At 49.4% G+C, this 27,336-nt stretch overlaps 1 protein-coding gene across 1 annotated transcript in view; it reads left to right on the top strand.

Moving 5' to 3' along the window:
* Positions 1 to 12,320: 12,320 nt before the first annotated feature.
* The window catches only part of KCNJ15 (potassium inwardly rectifying channel subfamily J member 15), a 46,077-nt gene continuing 31,061 nt past the window's right edge, over positions 12,321 to 27,336 (top strand). The window contains exon 1 of the mRNA XM_043593598.1: positions 12,321 to 12,523. The gene's annotated coding sequence lies outside the window, so the exon portion shown is untranslated. The remainder of the gene's footprint in view (positions 12,524 to 27,336) is intronic.

The following is a 27,336-nucleotide window of genomic DNA, read 5'->3' as shown; positions in this document are numbered from 1 at the left end:
TCCCCCAAAGCTCCCAAGGCCACTCCACACTTAGCCTCCAGGTAGAAAGATGTTGTGATGATGACAACATCACTGTTGTCAGGTTGGTGACAGAGTGTTTTTTTTTTTAATAAATGAGTTTTTTTAATGTTTATTTATTTAGAGAGACTGGGGGAGGGGCAGAGAGAGACAGAGAGAGAGAGAGGGTGTGAGAGAGAAACCCAAGCAGGCTCTGTGCTGTCAGTACAGAGCCTGACACAGGGTTTGATTCCAAGACCATGAGATCATGACCTGAGCTGAAATCAAGAGTCAGGCCCTCAACCGACTGAGCCACCCAAGTGCCCCCCCTTTTTAAAATGTTTTATTTATTTTTGAGACACAGCGAGAGACAGACCATGAATGGGGGCGGGGCAGAGAGAGAGGGAGACACAGAATCCGAGGCGGGCTCCAGGCTCTGAGCTGTCAGCACAGAGGCCGACGCGGGGCTCGAACCCACGTACCTTGAGATGACCTGAGCTGAAGTCGGACGCTTAACCGACTGAGCCACCCAGGTGCCCCGAGGTGCCCCTTTTTAAAAAATAAACATAACATCACTATCTGGCATTGGGCATCCTGACATTTGTTCATTACAGGTCCTCAGAAAACAAACCTAAAAAGCAGAAAACAATTTTCAAAACTCAAGGTCCAACCACCCTGTTTGCACATAGCAAAGTCGGCCCCTGCGTCTCCCCTGTGTGTTTCATCCCGTGCTGGTTTCCCCCCAGGCTTCCCCGTGTGCACCAGGAACACACACACACACACACACACACACACACACACAGAGTTTTTCGTGTACCACTGTAGAAAGGCTTTCCACTCCTCGCCGCTCCCCTAACAAAACCAGACGGGACCTTGCTGACGCAGGCTTCCCTCTTAACTGAAATTCCATCTCTGGGACGCAGTGAACTGACCAGCGTCGCTGCTTCCACATTTGGCCCCTGCTGACCCCGCCCAAGTGGTTTCCACACCCCCAGGTTTTCACTGTATACTTACCGCTGGTAGGAACGCGTTGCCTCACCAGGGACCGTGAACCATCAGCGCACTCCCACCCCGTATCTCTGTTCGCACACATCACCAAGTTAGTTGTATCTGTATTTGATTCAGTATCAGGCAGAGTCAACACGTCAGTAGCAAACAAGAAACCGGAGGGGTGTTTGTGCAACGTCAAATATTGTTTTAGGTTCTATCACCAAGATTGGAGATAGATTGTCAAGCTTGATTTCTGGGAATGCTAATGTCCCATAAAAGTCAAGAAATAATGCTTAACTCAGTGGTATAAACCTTCTAGCTTATCACTGCAATGCAAGGCACTTCAGGAAAACTGGCACGATCAAACTCGTTTCCTAGGATCGAGCTAATTAGGTCCTATTTATTCAAGCAATCTGAACTCTTTGACTACCCAAGTGGTTTTCGATAAAGAAAAAAATAGAGCGATACTCAGAAAACCCTCGGAAGCCCTTAGACCTATGTTGCCGTCCTTGGAAGAAGAAGCAGGACTTCTGGGGAATGAAATCATTGGAGATATTTTAGGCCGGCTCACGGTCTCTGCGTGAGGACCGGTAGAAACAGCAGATCTTGGAGGAATCCAAGTCTCCCACAATTGAGCTGTCCCACAATTCATTGCAAACACAGAAGAAAAGAGCATCTAGGTATTAGAACGGGGCTTTGCACGGGATCATTAGTGGGGGGTGTGGGTTCAGGCAAAACAAGCGAGTGTCCTGTCACAGTGGCCAAGCGCCATGGGCAGGAAGAGTGTCTTGGCACCGGCCCCCTTCCCCACGGAACCCTGCTCGCTGGGGTCCCCTGACAGAGCGCTCATGGAACCAGACACATCCCTCGCCCTCGTCTAAACTGCGTGAGAATCCGGGAGATAAATTTCCTTCCCTTAGTTCACTAGTGCACAAACCGGCTCAGAGGATTCAGTGAACTTCCCCCCCCCCCCCCCCCGGTCATGCAGTCAGTACATTCTAGAATCAACTCCATGCCTATCTGACACTAAACCTATACGTTCCCCCCCGTTCCAGCGTACTCTTTTGCCAGAAAGAAATCATATCACAGTTCAGCATTCCGAGGCAAGGATTACATTTTGGGTTCATTTTTTTTTTTCTCTGTTGGTCTCCACACTACGGAGCGAGAGCTGACGGGTGAGATAAGATATACCATTAAACAATTTGAAAAGCAAAACATGACGCTGTTTGCCCAAGAGATCGCTGCGAGTCTAAGCCGATAACCCGAGGGTTCCTGTTGGTGCACATGCTCCACTGGGGGATAAGGGCTATTTATTGACTGATAAACCATAATGCCGTGCCTTTGGAATCACCGCCGCCTAGTAAGTACACACAGATTTCAGAAGGGAAGTGAGCGAAGGCAAGTGTTCAGTGATTAGCAGAAATTCGACAATGGGAGTAGGGTGACAACTTACAAGTTGTTAGTCAACGCTCGCTCCGGACGGGGGTGACCATAGTGGTGAACCAAAGCAGTTGGGACACAACAGATGATGGAGATAGAAAATGTTGGGGCACCTGGGTGGCTCAGTAGGTTAAGCGTCCAACTTTGGCTCAGGTCATGATCTCACAGCTCGTGGGTTCGAGCCCCGCGTCGGGCTCTGTGCTGACAGCTCGGAACCTGGAGCCTGCTTCGGATTCTGTGTCTCCCCCTCTCTCTGCCCCTCCCCTGCTTGCACTCTGTCTGTCTCTCTCTCTAAAAAGAAAATAAATAAATATGAGAGAAATTAAAAATAATAATAAGGAAAAAAAGAAAAAAAAAAAGAAAATGTCCTCCAGCAGGTGGCCAAAAATAAATGCGCAAAGCGGGAGTAAGCCGAGGGATATTTCTTAGTGGGGGAGTAAAGCCAATCCAGTATGCCGTTTCCAGCCTGGATACGTGCTGTCAGCCACCGAGGGAGTTGAAGGAGGCACAGCCTGGCTTTCAGGAGCCCAAGTTTGCCTCAGAATTCTCCAGATCCTCTTATTCGGGCTGGACCGTCAAGGAGAACAAAGAAAGAAAAAGGCCTCCTTTTACTGGCATTCTTTACCATCTCTTTGCCCTGCTGATGACTCGGCAGCGTCTACAAGTGCCCTCGATAAGGGGAAATGCCGTGCGAGGACAAGAGTGGCCGTGGACAGTCTTCCCCTTGAGCCCATTTTTCGTTTAACACATGTGTGTACCTTTGGGTAGATCGGCGCGAGGCAGTGTTTCCCTAAGCAGTGTGGACCCTCTGCTTAGGTTGACAAGGAACAGAAGGGGTTCACGGCTGATATTTTAAGAGTGCCTGGTACCCTCTTTCTGCACTCCTGCTCCGTCTTCGGTGTGAAGTCCTTTAGAGTTTATGACAACTTGGCTGGGATCTTTCACTTTGCACAATTTAGCCAAATTGCATCACTCAGTTTTTCCACAATAGCTAGAATATTTGGCCACAGGCACAATCCCGCAATGGGAAAGATCCAAAAGCAAAAACCCCAGTTGTTTACCCAATTTTGCTAATAATAAATGTCTGAAATGAGTCCTAGGTGCATTTACGTCCTGTAGAAATAGGGGTACTGATGGAGAATCAGGAGGTTTTATGACATTCTTCCGTGTGGCTGTCGGAGATGGGAGCTATATGGGCTCATAGGGAAGCGATTCAGGATGCTACAAAAGAAAGAGGTACAGCCTAATCATTTCAATAACTGGTAAATCGAAATAAAAAGAGCCGGAAAACATGCAATGCGCCCCCAGGGGGCTGTGCCAGAGGTCAGGGGCTGAACTTGGGAGAAGTGGACAAGAGGCTCTGTGTATGTTCGGGAACCAAAACCTCAGGGCAACAAGTGTCAGAACAAGCGAGGCCTGTAGGGAGGGAGGGGACCGTTGGATGCGATGTGCTGATGAAGGGTAGTGTCCACATCACCAGATGGAGTCACACACCTTGCTTGCCCTTGATATTTCCAGCCTAAAAAGAAAGATGCCCCATTGAGTTGCTGATTTATTTTATTTTATTTTAGAGCGTAAGTATGCAAGGAGGGGAGAGAGTCAGAGGCAGAGAGAGAGAGAGAAGAGAGAGAGAGAGAGAGAGAGAGAGAGAGAAGGAAGGAGAAACAGGGAGAGAGAATCCCAAGCAGGCATAATGCTCAGCATAGAGCCCAATGTGGGACTCAGTCCCGCAACCCTGGGATCATGACCTGAGCCAAAATCAAGAGTCGGACGCTCCACTGACTGGAGCACTCCGACTTGGTGACTTTTTATCACTAACCAAGGAGCCAGCACTAAAATATTCACTGCTTTTGTCTTCCCCAAGTGATCACTGAAATTATTCAGGGTGATAATAACCATTTTCTGTACGACTCTATTTTAAATATTCTAAACGTAAATCTTGGATTCTCCAACACAGACTCAGTCTACTGGGTGCAAAATACTGCATTTGCCCATCTAGTAGAGATAGGGTCCGTGGCCACCGATAGTTCACTGTCTGGCCTAGCCTATTACCTATACAGCTGGTTCAAGATTAAACAGTAAGATGGCAACAGAAGATGTGAGTCGATGCCTGTAACACGTTGCCGGATCAGTGATATGGCCGGGCTCTGAAAGGAAGGTGGCATCCCACTGGTTGCAATGACCTGGAAATGGGAACTCTACCCTGTGGATGTTGCTTTCCTGCTTCCCAGCCCACGCTGTCAACACTGAATAACAGACAATACCGTCTACCTTTCATTGATGGGACTCACCACCATCCACCTAGTAAGAGTGGATGTCAGGTGAACTGGAAACAAATTGTGCGTATTGAACATGAGATATAAGGTGGCACCAACACTAGCTAAAGCAACAAAGTCCGACTTGAAAAAGGCAAGGGGAAACTGGATCACCACTGGGTTCACGTCAGTGGTGCTTCGTTCGTCACCGACACCCGAGCCATGCTGCAGGTGGGGACCTGGAATCAACAACTAGCTCCAGCAGAGGTTTAAAGGAAGGTGTCCACGCCCCATGAAGAGCGGTGATCATTTCTGTGTCTAACTTTTTAAGCATATATTTTCCCACTTGACAAAATTGTATCATACAAATGCCCTAGCAAAGGTCTGTTTGGTGCTAAAAAATTAGGATAGCGTGCCTACGCTAACACTTTCATTTCCAAATAAGTTTTGAAAATTTAGCCGTTGACTACAAAAGATCTAAGGGATTTTCTGGGACATGATACTGCCAGGGTCAAAACAGGGAGAATCATGGGAAAACCAGAAGATGGTTCCTTACCCTCCAGAGGAGTAACTCGGAGGTTCATTGCTGTTAAGGAACTTTTGAATTTTGGGGTAATCTCTGTGGCATCCCATTATAATTTTGTAAATTTATTCTGAGTGTGTGTGTGTATGTGTGTGTGTGAGAGAGAGAGAGAAGGAGAGAGAATCCCAAACAGGCTCCTCATTGGCAGTGCAGAGCTCGACGTGAGGCTCGAACTCACAAACTGTGAGATCTTGACGTGGGTCGAAACTAAGAGTCATACACTTAACCAAATGAACGACCCAGGTGCCCCTTTTTCTGAACAGGGCACATGATTTACTAGTCCAGGGGCTGTGTCCTACGGGATGGTTTAAAAACCAATAGATGAAATCAAGTTCAAGAACAGATGACCTTGTAAGTAATTCAGTGAGGGCCGTTCACCCGTTCTGTGCAAGGGATCATCCTTCACAGTGTTCAGGTGTAACTGGCCTTGTGACAAAAGTTGGGTGAGCTTACCTATGAGGCCAGTTTTTCCATTAGGTTTATAGAAATACCGTTACTTCACCTTACCTACTCTTTCAGTTGGTAGCCCCTAGGCCTTGAGTAGTTGGCTTGTTTAGCTCCTTTTCAGAATTTGCTGCTGTTGATAATTTTGAAAATTCTCTCAGGTCCTTCATGGAACACAAAACAGCCACACTCCTCCCCCTAAATGATGCCCTCAAACTTGGCATGTTTGATCATGATTGTTTTCAACAGAAAAGGCCCAAACATGTATTTATCTGTTTCCCCATCGGTCTCAACCTCAATCAAGAAAAAAAAAATGGAGTGGCTTGTGAGTTCTGGGTGGAGGCAAGCTGGCGGCAAGAAGTTAATGCAACAGGGATCTTGTTTGGACCATACGCCATGTTATGGGAAGGAGGAACAAAGAGAGAGAGAACGCTAGAACCGGTCACAATCCTTGAAAGGCAACACGATACTGTTCTGAGAGACCCCTGTGGTCTACAGAGATGTTGAACGTATTGTCAACGATCAGTCACTGAAACTCCAAAAGCGAAGGGCGAGCTCTGGGGATGCGGGCTGGTGCCTGCTTCCACATTGAGTTCGATGGCTGGGGACGCCATTTTGTTTCTAGCCTGATCTGGTGTAGTATCCACCGGGAGAGCCTCCTCCGAAGGCTTGAGCCTTTGGGGAAATTATTCTTATTGTTCTATTAACACTTTATCAGCTTCAAGCTCCAAGCCCTTCAGGCAAATCTGGGGAGAGAATGAGTCCAATAGCTTGTCCTCGCGTCCTGACAGCCTCACACTGAGACCCACAGCTCTTTTTACACCGATTCGAGCTTTGACATGGGTTTCTGCCATTCGAATAAATTATATGGGTACAAGCATGCGTAAAAGTAGGGACTAACATAGTACAGCGCAGGGTATGAGAAGCCACAGTGGGATGCTGGTGTAGATCCTGGGTTCCAGGCTCTGTGGACACTGTGAAGGAAACTGTCCGGTCTTTGGAGTCTAACTCAAAATATCAAGAAACTGGGCAGAATGACCTGTAGGCTCCCTCGAGCTGTGACTAAGCCTTGCTGATTCTTCTCCTTGCTTCCTTTCTGGGACATAAACATCAGTAAGTGATTCCCTCTCCCTCAGAGCCATTCCAGGGAGAGATGTCCGGTGGGAGAGGCAGGACGGCACAAGTGGGAGATGAGGTGTTTACACGAACGGGATGGCTTGGCGAGCTGGCGAGCTGCCCTGGCAAAATGGCGTTCTTGGGGGTTTGGGGCAAGCTCACTTCTGCTTGGTGACTGGCATGGCTAAATGGAAGGCAGAAATGATAGAGAACAAATATGAGCTTTGACCCCTTCGTTACAAAGTTAATATTCATAAAATGTAAACATTAATAAATAAACATGTGGCCTTTATTTTTTTTAAGTTTATTTATTTTGAGAGGGAGGAAGTGGGGGAAGGACAGAGAGGGAGCGAGAGAGAATCCCAAGCAGGCTCTGCGTGGTCAGCACAGAGCCCGACGTGGGGCTCAAACTCATGAATTGAGAGATCATGACCTGAGCTGAAGTCAGATGCTTAACCAATGGAGCCACCCAGGCGCCCCAGCCTCTATCTTCTTCTGGTGTTACTGAGAGAAGGGCACCTTCCAGGCTCTTGAGGTTCACGCTAAGGCCAGTGTGACCTATATACTTTCGTACTTAATGAAATACCCTTAATGGTTCTATAGCTGGATCCATTTTTGTTTTTGTGATTCTTGCCATCGAAACAAGATCCCGTAAGGCTCAGGTTAGAGCCACCTTGGCGAGTTGTCCCACAGGTGAGATCGCTTGGCTCTTCCCGTGTTCACCATCATTTGTTCTATTTATTTTTTCTATAATGCCTACAGCCCTTCAGTATCCCTGCCTATGAAAAACTTACCAGTTGAACTCGATCGTCCCCTCCTCTGGAAGCCTACCTTCAAACTCCCAGGGCACAGTCCATTGCCCTTCCTATGGGCTTCTAGAATATTTTGGTCATGTAGCATCTATCACCCAGTTTATAGTCAGCTACTTCCCGATCTTGCACTCTCCTCCAGGCCTGGGACCGTGGGGTCGTTGTCACCCAGCAAAGAGAAGACACCCAGTTCAGTTATTAATCAAATTAAATGGACACGGCCTCAATAGCGAAGTGTTCCATCGGTGCTAGGCCCTGCTGGGATCTGCCTGGCACTTTGAGGAACTGACCATGTGCGTCTGAAGGGAAATTCCAAATTTTAGTGCTGACATCCCCAATTTTATTTTGATTGGGAAATTGATGTAGCAGAGGAGGGGGGTGGCAGATGCTGAGGGGGTGAGGGTTCACCGTAAGGGGGGGGCCTGTACCAGTGGAAGGGATCACTTCCAGCATTCACAGGATGAGCCCATGCCCCTGGTGGCCTGCCCCGATCCCCTCGGACCTCCTTCCCTGTTCTCGGTGTGAATATTTCCTCCCCGTCCACCACCTCCTTAAGGCCACCCTTGGCCACTTCCTGGCAGAGGCAGAAAGCCAGAGCACCGGGGAGGTTGGATGTCCCATCAGCCCTTCTCTTAGTAATAGTGGCCGGGGCAAGAGCAGGAAAGTCCAGATCCCTTCTCTAAGATGCTACTTGCACTCCAGAACCCTCTCCAGATTCAGGCCTGAGCCTAAAATTGTCCCCTTCCTTAACTTCATCCCTCCCCTGCCTGCCTCCCTTTCTCTCCGTCAGAGCGATTCCAGGAGCGCTTGAATCAATCTCAAGTGCATCCTTGTTGCAACACCTGCTTCTAGAAAGCCACTCCCAGACGAGTTCAGCTCTGTGGCTTCCTGGGGCAAGCCTCCCATGGACAAGGTCAGAGGCAAGCGGCGCCCCAGCTCTGGTCTGCAGAGTCTTGTGAGGATTGAAACGGACATTCTTCATTCCCCACGGCTCACCTACATTCGGGGGGAAGAGGAGTGTTCTGCAGGCCTCCGGGACAGGAGCTGCGGGAGCAAATGAGGCACCCGGCCACATCCTGCTGAGCCTGGGCAGGGACTTGCAGCTGTGGGGTCATAGGCAGCTTCCAGGAAGTTTTAACATAACACTGACATAACACTCCATCAACAGTCCCATATCTGAAGCAACTTAAATAGATCTGCTCAAAGGTAAAAATGTACTTTTCCCCTCTTAAAACACTTAAGGTGTTTGAGAGAATGAAGGTTTTTTTATGTCTCCGTTTAAGCCAAGATGAGAATTGGAAGCACAAGAGCATTTTCTTTTTTTTTGGAAATTATTCTTGGGAAATGGCTCTCCTGAAAGGCCTAGGTCTTGTGATCTTTTCTGTCCAGTTTTAAGACATCATTTTAGAACTTTGGATAAAAATGCAGACTTTAGATGTGTACTGTATTCAAATTTGACACATGTAAGAGTCTTGCTTTCAATTAATCAGGAAGGAAGGAAGGAGGGAGGGAGGGAAGGAGGGAAGGAAGGAAGGAAGGAAGGGAGAAAGAAAGATTTACTGAATACTCATTCATGCTTATTTTTTATTTTAAGCTAATAGACTAATAACATTAACCCTCTTCAATTACAAGATGATATGCTATGTGTTTTGAAGAAATCTGATCGTAGATCCCAGACCCTCCTCTCTAGAAGCGGCTTGTAAAGCAGATTTCATTCACCGGCTAGGAGAGAGATTGGGTGACACAAAATGTTTTCGGTCAAGATTAATAATTTACCCTGGTTTTCTCACTTAGCATCCGAAATAATTAGCTCAGTCGGTTATCAAAACATGCTAAGGAAAGTCTGTCCCCGTGGGACCGAAATCTCATATAGATACTTTTCTAGAACTTTCCTACTCACCTCTCCACACTTTGCCTTGCATTTTTAATGCCTCGCCACCTTTTGTTTACCTACAACCTCAGCACCTAATTGTCTTAACCTCTAAATGATTTCATGTATTCACACTATTTTGAGATCATTTTCTTCGTTCGTCACGTTTAAGAGTGTGTGATGAATGAACATGAGCTCTACTTTGTATGGCCCTGCAAGAACGAAAGCCAGAATACTAGACCGTGATTATCATTCATGTAGTGTATGACTACATATTCATGTAGTATATTCAAAGGAATTGACACATGCATATGTATGCCCACCATAGACTAATTTGAGAAAAATGTAGCCTAATGAAAAATGCATGGGCTGAGAGAGAGAACTGTTTTGAGCCTCACCCCTGACCCCCTTCCAGCTCTATGATTCTGAGCAAATCACTTAACCTCCCTGGCTCCCTCGCCCTTCAATGCAACTAATCGTGCCTTTTTAGCCTGAGTATCAAATTGATAACATCCCTGAAAGATCCTGAGAATAAGTTGAGAACGAGTATTCAAATGTTAGTTTATTAATTAAAGCGGAGACCGGAAATATTCATCAAAAAGTAAGAAAATAAGAATTAAATTTCAATTGTAACAAACTGTAGTGTCCGTTTACAAATCTACGTGACAATTGATTATTTTAGGGACTCCGACGTGCCAGGGGCACGCAGCGAACAAGACTGGTGCGGATGAGTCTAAATGAAACCAGCGAGAAACGATAAAGAACCAGCACAATTCAGGCAGTGCTCAGGGACATGCAGAGTAAAAGGGAGACCTAGGAAGCGAGTTGGGTTGGGGTCCCATGAGATGAGGGGCCCAGCCCCCCTGAGCAGGTGCCATTGGGCTGAGTCCTGAATGGGGTCAATTGGGTAAATGCAGATCTGATGGAGAACCTTCTGGGCTGGTAGGGCAGCCTGTGCCCATCACCTGAGGTAGGATATAGACAGAACTTGAAGTTGGGTTTCCCCTTTCTTGTTATTCTCCACCTCTGTGTTTACCTGTTGTATTTTTTTTTAATTTTTTAATGTTTATTTGAGAGAGAGAGAGAGAGAGAGAGAGAGCATGAGCGGGGGAGGGGCAGAGAGAGAGAGAGAGACACACAGAATCGGAAGCAGGCTCCAGGCTCTGAGCTGTCAGCACAGAGCCCAGTGCAGGGCTCGAACCCACGAACCATGAGATCATGACCTGGGCTGAAGTCGGACGTTCAACTGACTGAGCCACCCAGGTGCCCCTACCTGTTTTATATGGGGCTTCCTTACGAGCCTCCTATGATGGAGTAAGATCACCAGCTGGAAGGTGTCTGCACCTTCTGTGTCATCTTCATCCTCTCAAGCCCTGAGCCCCCGGGGAGCCCAGCATCTTCTCGGAGGGGCCACCATACTCTCGCGGGCAGAAGAGGAAGCCCTTGCTTCCCGGGAAAGAGAAAGGCAAAAGGGAAGGGTGCACTGTTCCCACTGGGGAACCGGAAAAAAGGGAATGATTTACGCCAGTCCTTGGAGTCAAGGGAGGGGGTGGGACAAAATAGGGACTTTCAGACATCCCCCCTTGAAAAGGAGAATAGCCCCTCACCCCTTCCTGCCCCCATTGAATTCCAGCCGCCTGAAAAGCCACAGCGGCGCCCAGCGTGGAGCCGAGGGGATAATGCACAGCAGCGCGGACCCCAAAAATCAGGGGAGGGGACGTATCATTTGCTTCCAACAAATCATTCAGCATAAAGCAGCCGCAGAGCCCTGAGCCCTCCGAGGTGCCTGCACAGGGTGGGTGTAAGGGTGCCGTCGTCACCTTTGTGACAGACGGCCTTCGCTTCCCTTGGCCTTGCCTTTGGGCCCATGCAGGAGGTCTCACTGGGGCAGGCGCCTGTGGGAAGGTCATCGCCTCGGAGTTTGCTGGGGCCCCTGTGCACTCTGGCCACGGGGAGCCTGGAGACCCGCACAGGCCTTGGACGGGCCTTCCTTGGGTGGGTCATGGCCGCGAGAAATGGCTTGATAGAGCGAGGACTTACCACTGTGTCCCAGAAAAAAACTCTGCCTCCATTTCCAGAGACTGAGCCTTCCCCCTTAGCCTTCTGCTTCGAGGACGGAAGTCTTAAAGGCGCCAGACTCTGCACACAAACGCTGGAAGCCAGATTCCAACGGGGAACCTCAACCCCAGCTTCCGCGACCCAGAAGAACCTGATTTTACCCATATCCGTCCCACTTCTTTATGCTTCCTGATCAGAGAACACAGAGGCTGGAGGAAAAATCAACATGGCCGTAAGGGGATCGAGCGGAAAGCACACAGTTTTTCTCGGTGATATTTTGCTTTTATGTATATAGTCACCATATGAGTCATCGGTACAGGTTCCCTCTGCTTTTCCCGAGAGGCAGGAGTTTCTGTTAACATTCAGCCGCAGTGGGGACAGGGTGAGGAGGAGGGAACAGGAGGTATAGGGGAGCTGGCTAGAAGAGAGCGTCGGGTTATTTATTTATGGTTTATTCGGGCAAGAGGGCCTAAAAACAGCCTTTGAGTGGCCCGAGTTTCCTCAACGGCCGAATGGCCCTTTTCTTGGAAAGGACATCAGCTTTCTCCCCTACAGGTGTTCAGGGACCTCAGGGCTGGTGTCCACTAGAATGTTTTGCTGGTCTGTAGGTTTCCTTAAGGCACACTGCTGACATCATGGAGCCCTCTCTCCCTCTCCCTCTCTCTCTCTGCCTCTCTCTCCCTCCCCCCCACCCCCCCCCGCCCTCCTCCCTCCAGGTCCCTCCTCCCTCCGCTCAATCTCTCCCAATCTCTTTCCTCCTCTCTTCAGTTCCTTCAGGTAAATCCTCCTGAAACTTGTACCAACTAGTTTTTGACTGACAGCGAGCAGCGAGAGACTTTTCTTCACTCCGAGAGAACCAACCCAAACACTGATCTTTCCCAAGGCGACCTGTATCACCAGGACCATTTCTTTGCCAGGTCACCGCCTGCCTTCTAGCCAGGAGCCCGGTGCATCCCTGCAGGTAAGAGGTACGCGCCTCGGTCAATACCGGAGCCCTCAGCCGGCTGCAGGGTTTTCTGGAAAACTTTACTCCAAGGCAATGAAGGGGGTTGGTGAGTCTCTTAAAACTCACTTAAATCGTTCAAAACTTCCTAGCTTATCTGGGGGAGATTTACAAGTGCCGTTTGCATGTGGAAAGCGGGTTTTTACTTAATGATGGGGCAAAAAGAAAAAAAAAAGCGCTTTATTCCTGCCTGGGAAACCATATCCAGATGTGGTCTTGTTTGCTGTGGGTGTAAGTGATCTAGGTGGAGGGACGGAATGACTCCGGCTTCTCCTTGCTAGTGTTTTCTCTCACGGTGTCTGTCGGAGCGGGTTTGGTACTGATTTGCAGGGATGAGATAGTTTTTGGGTCGTTCTCTGGCCGTGAGCTTCCTTTGTCCGGGGAGAAGTCAGGGTGGGCTGCCGTAAGGCGAAACCTCACCGGAATAGTTTAAAATCTGTTACCTATCCTCATGAGAGAGAGAGAGAGGGAGAGAGAGGGAGAGAGAGGGAGAAAGTTACGTAAGTTTTCCACGGTAGGTAAACAATTCTGGCTTCGGAAACATTAGGAACCCTGTTCACAACCCGGCGGGGGAAGGCGTCTGCCTTAGAACCCGTGTGTGATTTCCTGTGAGTTCCCGCTGCTCTCAGCTGAGCAATGTCACTCGGCGTGGAATTTCCACGCTGCTCCCGTGAAACCGGTGTTGTATCTCCTGCCTGCACTTCCGCGTGGCGTCGCCTGGAGGCTATGAGAACCTGCCGTCCGAGGAGGTGTTTCTTGACCTCCCAGCTTCTCTGTGCCGCGGGTCGGGAAACTGACCCCACAGCGCGATGTTCAACTGGACAGAATCCAAGACCCGAATCGTGTGCCCCGCTCGATTCACACGTGCGTGGGTTTATTTCTTCCGAGCGGAAAATAGTTTAATCTTTGTTTTGTTTCGTGTGTGTGTGTGTGTGTGTGTGTTTACCTAAAGGAAGCGTTTTGAAAAAAAAGAAAATGACAAAGGATTTGTCAAGTCCTTTCTTTGAAACCTCAGAACCCCGCTCACACTCACGCACAGTCGACTGCCACCCCAGATCTTACCCTATGGGTCCTGTCTTTGTAAATGTTTACACACCTGTGTAACGAGCAGCCATAGCCTGAGGTGACGGATTCTCTCGACTTAAACTTGTCCTAAGGATCCAAAGGAGAGAGTCAAATGCGGCCACCACTCGTGTTCAATTCAAACACCAGCCGCTGGTGGAAAGTGTCAGGACGCTGGCCCTGCAAGTCAGCGCTTAGCTCATGCAGGGCTCCCTCCTCCGCTCTTCCTTCCCAGGGCTTTTTTGGTTGGTTTTTGTTTTTCTTTTTGTTTTGAGCAGTTTCCCTTCTTTTCTAGCTGCAAATGTAATTGATGAGCATGCGGGGAGCCACCCAGAGGTAACATGGCCAGTCTCCCCTAAAGCTTGCAAATTGGAAGACTTTAAGCAGACCGGGGTCATCCGTATCCCAGAAATGCTCATCAAATAACGGAGCTGGCGGGTCTTCACCGAGTTAAATCAAGGCATAAATCGTTGGGGGTTTGCGGGAATAGACTAGGTTGGATGTTGTGATTCTGGAAGCTTAAGGAAAACACATTTTTAATTTTTTTTTCAACGTTTATTTATTTTGGGGACAGAGAGAGACAGAGCATGAACGGGGGAGGGGCAGAGAGAGAGGGAGACACAGAATCGGAAACAGTCTCCAGGCTCTGAGCCATCAGCCCAGAGCCTGACGCGGGGCTCGAACTCCCGGACCGGGAGATCGTGAGATCGTGACGTGGCTGAAGTCGGACGCCCAACCGACTGCGCCACCCAGGCGCCCCAGGAAAACACATTTTTAAAAAGCCCTCCCACCCTCTTACCACTCCTTCCGCCACCAGCAGTCGTGGCCATTTTACGGAAAGTGCTGTTCCCCCGATTTCCTCTCATCACACTTCAAGCCAGTGCAGACGGCCCGTGTTTGCAGGGAAGGAGAGCGAGACCCCAGGCTTCCCACGCCAGCGGCCGTGACAGCCAGTAAAATCGGGTCTGCGGGTCTCTTCACACAGGGCTCAGCACACCCCGGCTCTGCCCTGGCATGCAGGAGATCTCCAAAGGGCTGCGCTTTCTTGTTTCGGTGTGTGTGCGTGTGTGTGTGCGCGCATGTGTGTGTAATTATATACCTGAAAGACAGCAACATGCTCAGCACAAGAAAACCCACCCATGTGGGGCAGCGGCTGCACAGAGGCAAACCTTTTCAGACCTAATCAGTGAACGTCTAACACTCGAAAGGGGTGCGGCCTTTCCTGCCGCACCCCCTCCCCGGAGAGAGACACGGAGTCATCCGCTGACTTCCTCGCATGCCTCGCGTCAGAGTCCTGAGCTGCTCGTGGACTGTATTTGCCTGCTGGCCGCATCAGAACCTTAGAAGCGACACAAGCAGTCCACAGACAGCCGTAAGCATGCTAGGGCACAGACGACTGTCCCCTGTTCAAGGCATATAAACCTCCCTAATCATTTCCTGCAGTCTTTACTATATAGGTAATTCAGCTACTGTCTTTTCACAAGTTTTTTTTTTTTAATTTTTTTAATGTTACTTTAGAAAGAGAGAGAGACAGCGTGCAAGCAGGAGAGGGGCAGAGAGAGAGAGGGAGACACAGAATCCAAAGCGGGCTCCAGGCCCGGAGCTGTCAGCACAGAGCCCGACGCGGGGCTCGAACTCACGGACCGTGAGATCATGACCTGGGCCGAAGTCGGACGCTCAGCCGACTGAGCCACCCACGCGCCCCTCCCCACTCCCCCTGCCCGCGGAAATTTTATTAAGCACCTCACACTGGACAAAATCGGGTATCTCCAAATGTGCATTTGTCCTTCAAGTCAAAGTAGCTCCACTTCAAAAATAATTAGGAAGCTGTGGCGAGAGTTAATGTTAGTTTGGATGCTTGCAGAGAAGGTGTTGCGTATTCATGGACAGATGCAAGGGGCATATCAGACCGAGGTTATTATCCATCCTTCGTTTCCTCTGCCCTTCGCCTCCGTGTCATGGATCCACCTTGGCCGCGGGGCAGTGGGGGCAGCTGGAGAGTGGGGTGCGGCAGCCCTGGGTGGTGGGATAGCCTTGCTCTGTGCCCCTCAAGGATGCAGTGCCCGGGAAGCAGACAGCTCTGACCCAGCACGCCTGGCCCTCTGCTGCCGTTCAGGTAGCTTTCCCCCGTCGCTCCTTTTTACAGGCAGGTGAAGGGAACCGTGTGGCCAGAAGTGAGCAGTTCTAGAAATGCCAAGCCTTCCCTCAACTAAAGGACAAGAGGACATCCTGCTTCCCCACCTTGACAGGGAGGGTGGAGGGCAGAGAAGGAAGGAAATAATTTATAATCTAAAAAATATGTTCTGGGGGGAAAAAAAGTTTTATCTTGTAAGTGTTACTTTGTTGAGATGAAAGGGGGGGAAATGAGCAAAATCCACATTCCTGCGTAAAACAAGGCAAGAAACTGGAATCTGACGAATGTCACAAAATGTTCTGTGGGTTTAATGCAGACAGTGGTGAGGGCTCCTCCGCTCAGCAGGGTGCAGCTGGAGTCCACGTGGAAATGCTGACCATAGTCCCAGGGCATTTTAGCCCAAACACTTCTTTTACAGAAAGGTCATCAGAGCTCGTAAGGGGTCCGTGTACCTGTGTTCCCTTCAGTGGGCAGGATGCCTTAACAGGTGGAAAGATCGATAAACCCATAGTCAGCACCATCCAATTTGACTCTAGAAGGTCACATACAGCCTGATTCCAGAATACAGTCTGTGGTTCTAGACCTAAAATTCTAGAGCACAAAATGATACGGTCATGAACCAGGGATGCCTGATCATGCTCACAGCATCAGACGGGCGGGACTCGAGAAGGACAAGGTGTTGATATTTGATACAAAAACACACATGTCCACAGGAAGCAATTGGCAATTGCAGTGGAAAAGCACGTCTGTGCTGCCTGGGGGCTGAGGCCAGGAGGAAATGTTGCAAAGATTTAGCAACAGTTTCATTTCATTCTTTCCCACCACTGGGTGGCTCAAATTCAGAGCAATCTGGATAGTGTTGATCCACAGTAAAAGGAGAAGTAAGCAGTTCCTTGGGGGGGGGGGGGGGGGCTGTGGCGCTGGCCAAGAGCCAGTGTGCCTGCCCTGGCCCCTGACCAACCCCCATCAACCCCCAGGGTCTGGGTTCTCAACCTGACCATGCCCCTGGGATCACAGATCAGCATGGGGCCGATGGGGGACACAGGGGACGCCTCTGAGTTGGGATCCAGTTCTCAGGCTCTTTGGAGGACCCAGGTAGTCAGATTTGGGTTTCAATCCACATTGTATTTCAGCTGAAGTTGCTTCCTAGTGTCGGGCTGATGACTATGAAATTCTTGTGTGTTTTCTCGAGTATCGGCACCAGAGGCTCATCAAGGTCATATGGAGCTTGAAGAATATTCAATGTCGGGGCGCTCTTTAAGGAAAAACGTGACGAGAAAACTAGGTACAAAGGTTCAGCACAAGTGAGGCATCTTGAAGCTAATGTCATTACCTTCAGGATAAATCCACCCTGTCGTACATAATAAAGGCCTGATACTTAGTATCTCTGAGGGATCGGTTGCATTCGCTTATGTAAATTTTAACTGCTGGCTGCCCTCTAAGTAACTGGAAAAAGATAAGCGAAAATACCATCGTGCTTACGCATATCTAATGATCGGTGATATATGGAAAATTGATCCGGGCGATGTGTAGAATGTTCCTCCTGTCACTGGCGGGTTGCCGTGAAATGTAGATCCTTGTGCCGGGTGTCCCTCCCGAAATGGCCATGAAATGTCCCCATGTCCGGCAAGGGAAAGCCTCTTCCCTCGGTTTCTGTTAATGCTGTTCCCGGTTCTGCCAGAAGTTAACAGTGCCATTTCTCCGTATGAATGCTTGCAAAACCCATGCCTAGCAGGCAGATAACGCTCCCACTCAGCGATGTTTGTGCCTGCAAATGTTGGCGCATCCGTATCTTGTTCGATCCTACTCCGCCGTGCCAAAGAATACAAGATCAGCTCCCCAGTTCTGGCTTTCTCACTTCCTGAGGTGCCCTGTATTCCTACCTTTGGAGAACACGTTGGAAAACTTTATCCTTTGTTTTGAAGCACCTCGACCTTTGACATCATCTGTACTCTTCCTAAAAACGCCCTCCCCACATACCCGCCGGGAACTGAAGGAAATGGACAAGCCTTGGAGCGCCTGGTTCCTTTGTCTAGAATTCTTTAAATGCTAAAGAATGAGAATCCGCCCTGTCTTCTTTATATCTTCAAAAGTCCATGGAAGGGATCTTTACGTAACAAACTGTGAGCGACATGATGCACAGACATATAAGTGCAGGTCACAAACGCCACATGGGTGTGTATTTAGCCCACACATTAATAATGAAACTGCAGGTGTAGAGAAAGTATTCCAATGCTAACAACATAGAGTGGGGCTTTATTTTCGACACCTTGTCTTGTTTCATAAGTTTCAAATCCATCATTTCCACCCGAGGTCCGTATTAAAGATGAAACATCCCCTCAAATTGCCCTCTAAACAGTGTCAAAAAAAAAAAAGTGCCATCATAGGGATGCTGGTCTTAACAACAGTCTTTAACAAAGGAGTTGGGTGTTAGGTCGCATGATTCGATTCTTGTCAATACGAATGCGGGGATGATCTGATCAAGAAATGCTCAGGGTTCTAGTTCCTGATACCACAACCCACCTGGCCCCTATGGGCAGAACTGGCTTCTCCCAGGCAGGCCAGAGCTGCAGCAGGAGGTAAGAAGGGTGCAGTGAGGGTGCCACTCCAGCGCCTCCAGGACTCGATCTCCTGGACACTGGGGGAGACCACCTAGTCGTTGGCCCTATACTTCCCGGCTCTGGCTTCTGGGGCAAGAGCGGTTCTCCCAGCCCAAAGGCAGGAGGGCATACCCTGAACCTCAGTCAAGCTAGACAGTAAAGCATCATCTGTTCTGGGAAGTTCTGTGGCAAGCAGAGTCCTGAAGAGGGTTCCACATAACTCTCGCCCTGCAAAAAATAAGGTTTACGCTTAGATAGGAAGCTACCGCGGTCTGTAGGCCCCCCCTTGGAACCCCACAGTCATCGTCAGCATCCTAAAGCTCTGAGAAGTCCTGCGGCAGAGCCAGGCTTTAACTGGGAGTCACGTGTTGTACGACCATGTTGGGCAACAGAACTGCCTCCCACCTCCTGCTTCCTTATAGTTATCGTTCGCTCCTCCAATGAATATGTCATCCGGCCGCACTGGGGGCCACCTCTGCAGACTACTGTTGGCGTGGGATGGTGAGGTGTCATTCGCTCCAAGAACATGTTACAGTGTTCGTGTTCTTCCTGGTTCTGAGTTATACCTTCGGGACCTGCGCCATCCCTACAGGTGACTGGCCGGCCTTTGGGACCGTGAACTGGCTACAGATAGTCAGCTCCTAAGAAGTGTTTACTTTTTGCCTCTTTGTTTCTTTATATATATATATATATCTCCATCTTATTCCCTAAGGATTTAAGTGAGTTTCCAAAGACACTCACAGCCCCTCACGTAAAATGTAACATTACAGGGGCGCCTGGGTGGCGCAGTCGGTTAAGCGTCCGACTTCAGCCAGGTCACGATCTCGCGGTCCGGGAGTTCGAGCCCCGCGTCGGGCTCTGGGCTGATGGCTCGGAGCCTGGAGCCTGTTTCCGATTCTGTGTCTCCCTCTCTCTCTGCCCCTCCCCCGTTCATGCTCTGTCTCTCTCTGTCCCAAAAATAAAAAATAAAAAAAAAAAATGTAACATTACATAAAAAGTACATGAGAAGGGAAAATAGGAGTACGCTTCAGAGAGGTAGTTAGAGTAAATCACTTGCTCACTTTATATGAGTTTTGAGGGGCAGAGAGAGAGGAAGTCAGAGGATCCCAAACTCACAAACCGTGAGATCATGCCCGGAGCCGAAACCAAGAGTCAGATGCTCACCTGATCGACCTGATTTGGCCCCGAGTTTTGTCTGCTTTTTGAGAACTGCAAACTGAACGTAGGCAGGCCCTCAGTGGCAGAATCTCGTTTGGGGCCTCAGAATTAAATGTGAGTTTTAAATGCACTTCGTGTTTGAAACTGGGAATCAATCAGGCCCTTGCAGTGTTGAGTTTTACAGGCATCGTTTTTTATGATTCTTTTGAAAGATCGTGTCTATTCTGGCTCTTCAGATCTTTCTTTTTTAAAATCACTGTCTATAATTTAATTGTCACTATGTGTATAATTTGCTCGTCCATAAGTGAGGTGATAAATGTTCTCCACCGGTTTAGACTCGGGTCTGGCACCATTGCCAGGAGGCCATCTATGACTGGCCACGCCTGGGCTAGGAACCCTCTGTAGACGTCCCTCCCCCTTCCGGACGAGCTGGCTCACCCCACTCAACCCTACGTTACAAGGCAACCTATGTGTCTGTCTCACCTACCGACTAGTTGTAAGCTCTGTGGCAATGGAGACTTACCTGATGCTTTCTTGGCGCTCCCAGGGCTTGGTCCGGATCATTCCTTGGGCGATCCTCATTGAGTCAACAGGCATTGACACGAAGGTGGGATTTTTGCTATAATTACATCCTCACCCGAACCGTGGCCTGCATTTACGCCAACAGAGAACTTTTTATCCAAAGTGTTTTAAAATAGCATGTATCTGAAAACTACTACCTGGTGCATTTTTTTCCCTCGGTGAATGTTTCGACGTGATAGACCGGCTGCTAGAAGTGCTTAAATGGGGCAGCAGGCACCTACCACAAAGTAGCTGAATAAACCCCATGTGGGGAAAGCGAGCAGCACGCAGAGTATTTTGGAAAGAAGGACACTGAAATAAAACTCCATGGCTTTGGCATGGGAGCGTGCACTGAAAGTTGGATCCTGGGGATGAAAACAAGGGAAAGAAAGAAAGAGGAGGAAGTGGCTGCAATCCCAGGAGGCAGAGGGGGATTTGACCCAGGGTGTGGCCAATCCGGGGGGCAAGGCCCAGGCATCACGTCGTTTCTAGTCTCTGTCAAGTGCTATGTTTAGTTAAGGCCTGTGTTAGTGTACCTGTGGCAGTCAGGGTATTTGGCTCTCAGTGTGTTTTAAATTTTAAGTCGAAGAGAATTTTCTAAGATTTCTCCATTTTGAGGATGAAATTTAATGGGACTAAACCTTAGAAGAGACTCTTTGCTGTGATTGTAATCAAATGCATCTCACTCCGACTGGAAGCAGCCTATGCCAGTACATGGCATTTTGGAGTGTGAGGCTGTGTGAGGGTATGTATATTGAAAAAAATAAATTTTGTAGGGGCACCTGGGTAGCTCAGTTGGCTAAGCATCTGGCTTCAGCTCAGGTCATGAGCGGAACGGTCATGAACGGATCTCGCGGTCCGTGAGTTCGAGCCCCGCGTCAGGCTCTGTGCTGACAGCTCAGAGCCTGGAGCCTGCTTCGGATTCTGTGTCTCCCTCTCTCTCTACCCCTCTCCCTCCCTCCCAGACTCTCTCTCTCTCTCTCTCTGTCTCTCAAAACTAAACATGAAAAAAATTAAAAATAAATTTTATAATGATGGATATTGGCCTGTCCAGCCCAGCCTCCTGGGAATGTTCTCTAAACTTCGCTTTTTTGCAGCACCCTTTGTTTAATTTTTGATAGCTGAAGAAATGGTCTATGAGGCACTGGCCCAAAGTTGGTGGGAATGTATATTGAATGAGTTTTTAATCAACTCCTATTAGGAGTTTGGAGAGTTGGGCTCCAGCCCCAAGCCCCTTCGCCCAGTGCGTGTGTGCTGCTGGCGAGCTGGGCAGGAGGCTGGGTGATCGCGGGAGAAGACGCGGTCCTTGATCACAGGGATCCCCCCAGTCGGCTTCTGTGATGACGTACGGGTGGGAACAGAACAGAAGAAATAGTAGAAACCACTCGTGCCGCAGAATGTCTGTGGCACCAGGCAGAACAGAATCGCACAAGGAGCCAGGCTAGCGGTTAGCGGTCGGGGATAGTCAAGAGAGAAGACCAGATCTGTTTGGGACGGTCGGGAAAGGCCTTGGGGAATCTGAGAGAGTGTAGGCGAGTGGACAGGACTTTGAAAGTCAGGATGGGAGGAGCCATCAGAGCGAGCAGAATGGCAGGTGCACCAGGGAGGAGGGGGGTGGGGGTGGGGAGTGATGGCAACGGTCAAGGCGATGCTGAGAGCTCACTAAAGACAACTTGGTTCTAGGTCCACCTTAATCCTCACAACAACTGTCTATCCTACCTGGGGGGCTTTGCTATCAGCCTTGTTTTCGAGAGGGGGAAAACAGGGTGCAGAGGGTATGTGGCTTGCTTCAGAAGGGGTGAAGCCAACTCTGACGCAAGGTCATTGGCCTCCAGTGGCCAGAGCCTTAAGGGCCGAGCCTCCGGAGATGAGCCTCAGGGGCGGGCGGGTTGCCAAGGACTGTCTGGGGTCCGGTTTGGTAAGCAGTGAGGGGTCACCGAAAGCTTTGGTTTTGGGGGGTTCTGAGCTGCACTCTAGGGATATCAGGCTGGGCATGCAGGCCACGTGACTTGCCTGAATGGGGTGTTGAGAGGCCAGTAGAGAGCCCGAAGACCTGGGGCCCGGCATGGTAACAGAAGGGGAAAGGGAGGCACCGGCAGGGTCCGTTAGAAGGGCTCGCACTACATTAGTCAGGAGGGAAGGATTTCACAGGTGGCAGAACGAGGATGCCGTTGTTGGGACCAAACACCGGGAGGAGTAACTGCATTTGGGGAAGATAAATAATATGATTTCTGTTCGGGACAAGTCAGTTCTGGGCACTTCTCGAGGAGGGGCGTCCCAGGGAAAGACAGAGTTGTTCTCAGAGTTGTGCTGTCGGTCAACAACAGTTAACGTAACGGGACCAGGCGTGGTCAAGAGCGTCAGGTAGAGGACACGAGACGTGCTATAAAGAGCAGTGCAGGAGGGTGACCGCAGGACCCTGGGGACCATAACCAGTGGGGGGCGAGGGCGGACGCAGACAAGAGGAAAAGTCCACCGCACGGGAAGAGAATCAAAGAGAAGGACTCAGCAGAGAAGCAGACGGCAGACCAAAGTAGCAAAAGACGGTAGGAACGTTCTGGAGATGCTCTTACTGATGCCGCCTTGACTCATTTATCAGAGCGGGCAGGAAGCAGGTCTGGAAGTTGAGGGGAAGAAGCAGCAGGTGGTCTGACAATGCCAACAAGACAAGGTTGTGGGGAGGGCTCGGTAGCCTCTTCCCAACTCACACTCCAGGTAAACACTCAGAGGACCGAGAGATTATTGCGGCTGGCAAATCGGAGTCCTCAGGAGCGCAGGATGGATGGCCCCTTCTGAGCCCGTCGATGGCGAAAGTCTCTTCTCTTCCAGTCTGCGTTCTAAGGGTGGCGAGCCTGGTCCTTCTCCTCCTGAAAGTCAACCAAGTGATCCAATAAATCGACCTCTATCATGATTGTAAACGTATAGGTTTCGTGGGGAGGGGCACTGACGTGTGCTCCTGAAGGAAGTTTCCAGCAACTCAGACTCTTTCGTACCTGGATGGATACCTGGTTTTTGCAAGTTATGAGCTTCAGTCTTCCTGAGACGCCCTGGAAAAGAGACAAGCCCATGCTTGAATGTGTTTCCAGTAAAAAGGGAAAGATAATGCAGTGTCCAAATTTGCTAATTACTGCCATGATTAAAGCAAGACTTTTCAAGTTTATTCTTTCTTAAGATCAGCGACCTTGTGAACACAAGCAGGATCTGACAAAGACAGTCATAACGAGGGAGAGAGAATGAGCAAGCAATGCCAGTTCCCTCAGAACAATTAGCTGCTGTTGGCACTGAACCTACAGCTTGAAGTTTATTTTGCGGGGAATACCTTCTGGGTGTTTCGTGCCGTGCTGTGATTAAACAAAACTTCAGCAAAACACAAAGTGCAGTATTATAGCCCTTTTGAAAAATGCATACGTGGATTCAAAGAGTGGAAGCCTTAATTTTTCTCAGCAAAAGTCAAACGAGTAATATTTCAGAAACTTCTGGAAAGGAGAATATACATATGTGATAAGAATTCTTGAAGCCTTAAAGAAACAAAAGATGAGAGAGAAAAAGCCCCTGGCAGGTAATGGTGGAAGCTTGACAAAAAGAAGTTCACTCTGTTAGGAAAGAGGCAAGGGGCGCCTGGGTGGCTCAGTCGGTTGAGCGTCCGACTTCGGCTCACGTCGTGATCTTCCGGTTTGTGAATTCGATCCCCGCATCGGGCTCTGTGCTGATAGCTCAGAGCCTGGAGCCTCCTTCGGATTCTGTGTCTCCCTCTCTCTCTGCCCCTCCCCCGCTCACACTCTGTCTCTCTCTCTCTCTCTCTCTCTCTCTGTCAAAAATAAATACACATTAAAAACAAATTTTTCAAAAAGAAAGAGGCAGGATGCTCTCACGACGAGAGACTTTGGATTCTGGAAGCAGATATTCCGTATGTGAAATCCAAGTGTGTGAACTCCCAGCCATGGAGCCCTAGGGTAACGTGCACTGGTGTTATGAGCCCCGGTGTCTTCGCATATTTGGGGCACACGGGAAGCCATCAAACAACAGAGACTGGTTCCTTCTGTCTCCACCCCAGGGCCCCACTTCCCCAACAGATTCTTCAGCACCCCCTTCCCCCCAGCCCGAGGTGAGCACACTTCCTTAGGATGGCTGGCAAGAAGAAGGGTAGTGAAAGGAGGTGAAAACCCTGGGCTGGAGCCCCCACCTCCGGGCTGTGTGAGCCTCTGCCTCGTCCCCAACTTCCCTGTTTCTCATCCGTGAACTTGGAGGAATGCCTGCCATAGAGACACCAGGGAGTCAGAGAAGACGCTTTGGACGAACGTGTCAGGGAAGGCTCTTCTGTCTTCTAGGCATCAGTAGATAGAACCACTCTCAAAATGACCCACGTGAGCTGACTTTCCTCCCCGAGGACCTAATTCCCTTCTTATATGGTTCTGTTTTCCTGACTTTGTAAAGGAGCCCAGAATTCCAGAGGCTAGGTCACCACTCTTACAAAATCTTCAACCAGATTTTTTTTATTATTATTCTTTTACTTATAAAAGGGATCATGCCCCTGTAGCTACTCAAACTCTGATGAACAAGATTTTAGACTTGGCAGAAGCCCGTTGACGGGGTTGTTCTCAAGGCAGATTGAATCAGAAATTACCCTTGTAATTATTTTTTTGACATCCTTCATTTTTTTTTTTTTTGCTGTTAAAAACACGCAGAAACATTAAAAAGGTAACTTTCTCCTAGGTTTTAGAAGAAGAGGAGAGTGACAAAGAGAAATACTATGAACTTGGCGTACAAATGAGCCATGCTCTGGAATTCGGGCGGGTCTAGGAAAAAGTACAGACTTCAGTGGAAAACATACATGGGTGTGTGAGAAATCCCTGTAAACTATAAATTGAGTACATACTGCACAGCCTGGTCGGGAAAGAAACCACAGTGCTCTCTAAAATCAGGGAAAAGGAGACAGAGAGGAAGGTTGGCACCGAAACACCAGGTGTCCCTAGGACTTGGGGACGTGTGCGGTTGGCAGCCGTCTTACCCAGATTTCCGGAATCGGACGGTCACGAGCACAGACCAGGGCGTCCGTTAGCCGACCTGCTTATCGCCAACGCTGTCACTTGACCTCCGTTTCCCAAGCTCCCCTCCTCACCCAGGCCCTCTGTTCAGTTGCTCTGCATTCAACCTCACCTTGTTGGCTTTGCCGGTGTGGCCTCTTTCCCCAAGGCCGCCGTTCTTTCCTTATGCTTCCAGTCTTGTTATCCGCCTTCAACACCCTCCCTTCAAGGCCCACGAGGCTCGGTTGTCCCTTCCACAGGGGCCTCATCACTTCTGGACTCCCTGAATTTCCTTCTCTCTGGGCTGAACCCAACCCAGAATGTCTCTGGGCAATGAAGCCCTTTTCATATGTTGGGTCCCCGAGTGGCTGTTTGTTGGGCACAGGTGCTGCCTCCCACCCCAATCAGATGACACGCCCCTGATGTCTGGGGGCCTCTCGCCCTTGACCGAGTGACAGCCAGCCATGCTTCTCAGGGTCCTGCTTTGCACCCTGTGTTGGGTGCATTCGGCTGGCTGTTTATGATCCTAATGCGAGGTGAGCCTTATTATCTCCCTTATTTATTTATTTATTTATTTATTTAGAGAGTGTGAGCAGGGGAGAGGGGCAAAGGAAAAGAGAGAGACTTTTCAGCAGGCTCTACATTAAGCACAGAGTCAAATACAGGGCTCGATCCCAAGACCCTGGGACCGTGACCTGAGCCGAAATCAAGAGTCTGACACTCTACTGACTGAGCTACCCAGGCGCCCCTTTTTTGAAAGGAGGAATCTGACAATCAGGGAGACTGAATACTTGTCCAAGGTCACTTTCCCAAGTACTTTCCACAGGGCATCTCCCTTTGTCCTCGGGATGAGTCCCTCCTGAGCTTGGCACAAGCTTCCAGACTTTAAGGGCCTCCCCTCTCCCCACACTGTCATATCAGAAGACCTGACATTTGAACCCAAGTCTGTCTGGCTCCAACCCTATATTTTTTCACTATTTCATGTTGCGTCTCTATCACCAAAGTGCTCGAGACAAAGCTGAGCATGGAATAATATTGACTGAATATGTGATGATTCATCCGATTTTGTCAAAAACTGTAAATTGAACCAGGGTGTGTGTGTGGGGTGGGGAGAGAGACAGAGAGAGAGACAGAGAGAGAGAAGACAGGTTGATCACAGGAAAACAATCCGTGCTGCCCTTAAACTGTTGACATTTGTTAATAGTTCCTTCCCTGAACACTGTCATTCCCAGGGATGGTCCTATAAAGAATGTTCTGAGGACTGAGCTGAACACCATGTCAGTATTTTCTAGTCAGGAAGCAGTGAGCCTGTGCACTAGAATGCTTCCCCGATACAACTGTCCACAACCTGGCTGCAGGCCTGGTCGTTATTATTCCGGGCAGGTACTCCACATCCTGTCCAGAGGTCATTATGGGAACAGACTGGCAGAGAAGAAACATCTGGAGAAATGCATATGGAGGTCATCGAAAATGATGGCACATGAGAGCCATCCAAAGTCATGGGAAATTTCTAGTGTGTTCTCATTTGTTTACAATAATTCTCCACCCCAAGGGGCTGCTTGGTAGCTTGGTGTTTTAATGTTTATTTATTTTTGAGAGAGAGAGAGAGAGAGATTGGGGGAGGGGCAGGGAGTGAGGGAGACACAGACTCTGAAGCAGGCTCCAGGCTCTGAGATGTCAGCACAGAGCCCAACGCGGGGCTCGAACTCACAAACCACAAGATCAGGACCTGAGCCGAAGTCAGACGCTTAACTGACTGAGGTGCCCCAGTAGCTTGGTGTCTTGAAAACCAACCACGCAACCTGTGACCTAGCACCGCGATCGGGCCCGTGACCGAGAGTGTGAGGCCCACGACAGCTTTGAGAGTGATTGAAATGTGATTCTTGATCAGATAACCTCCCAAGGCTCCAGAGCCCCGTGGGAGAGAATCCAGGCGAGAGGGAGAATTGCTAGTGTCCCCAGCACCCATGAAGCATGAGAAAATGCTGTGCCTCCTTCCAGGCAGTGGTTCTGCTTGGCAGTTTCTATAGCAAACAGCATATAAAAGAATCTGGAGCCAGGTCAGATACAAGTACCTTTTTTTCTTTTTTTGCAAGGGGGCTGTCGTTCACCCATAAAATCCAAAGTCCTGGGCTGGAATTCCTTGTGGGCCAAAGGCTCTGCTGTTCATCCACCATGGAAGTGGGTGAGGAAGGCTCCATTACCCAGCTTTGGCCATCCCGTGAGCATGCG

This window comes from Prionailurus bengalensis, chromosome C2 (genome assembly GCF_016509475.1).
Source record: "Prionailurus bengalensis isolate Pbe53 chromosome C2, Fcat_Pben_1.1_paternal_pri, whole genome shotgun sequence".
Classification (NCBI taxonomy): domain Eukaryota; kingdom Metazoa; phylum Chordata; class Mammalia; order Carnivora; family Felidae; genus Prionailurus; species Prionailurus bengalensis.
This window is presented reverse-complemented; position numbering and strand designations above follow the sequence as displayed.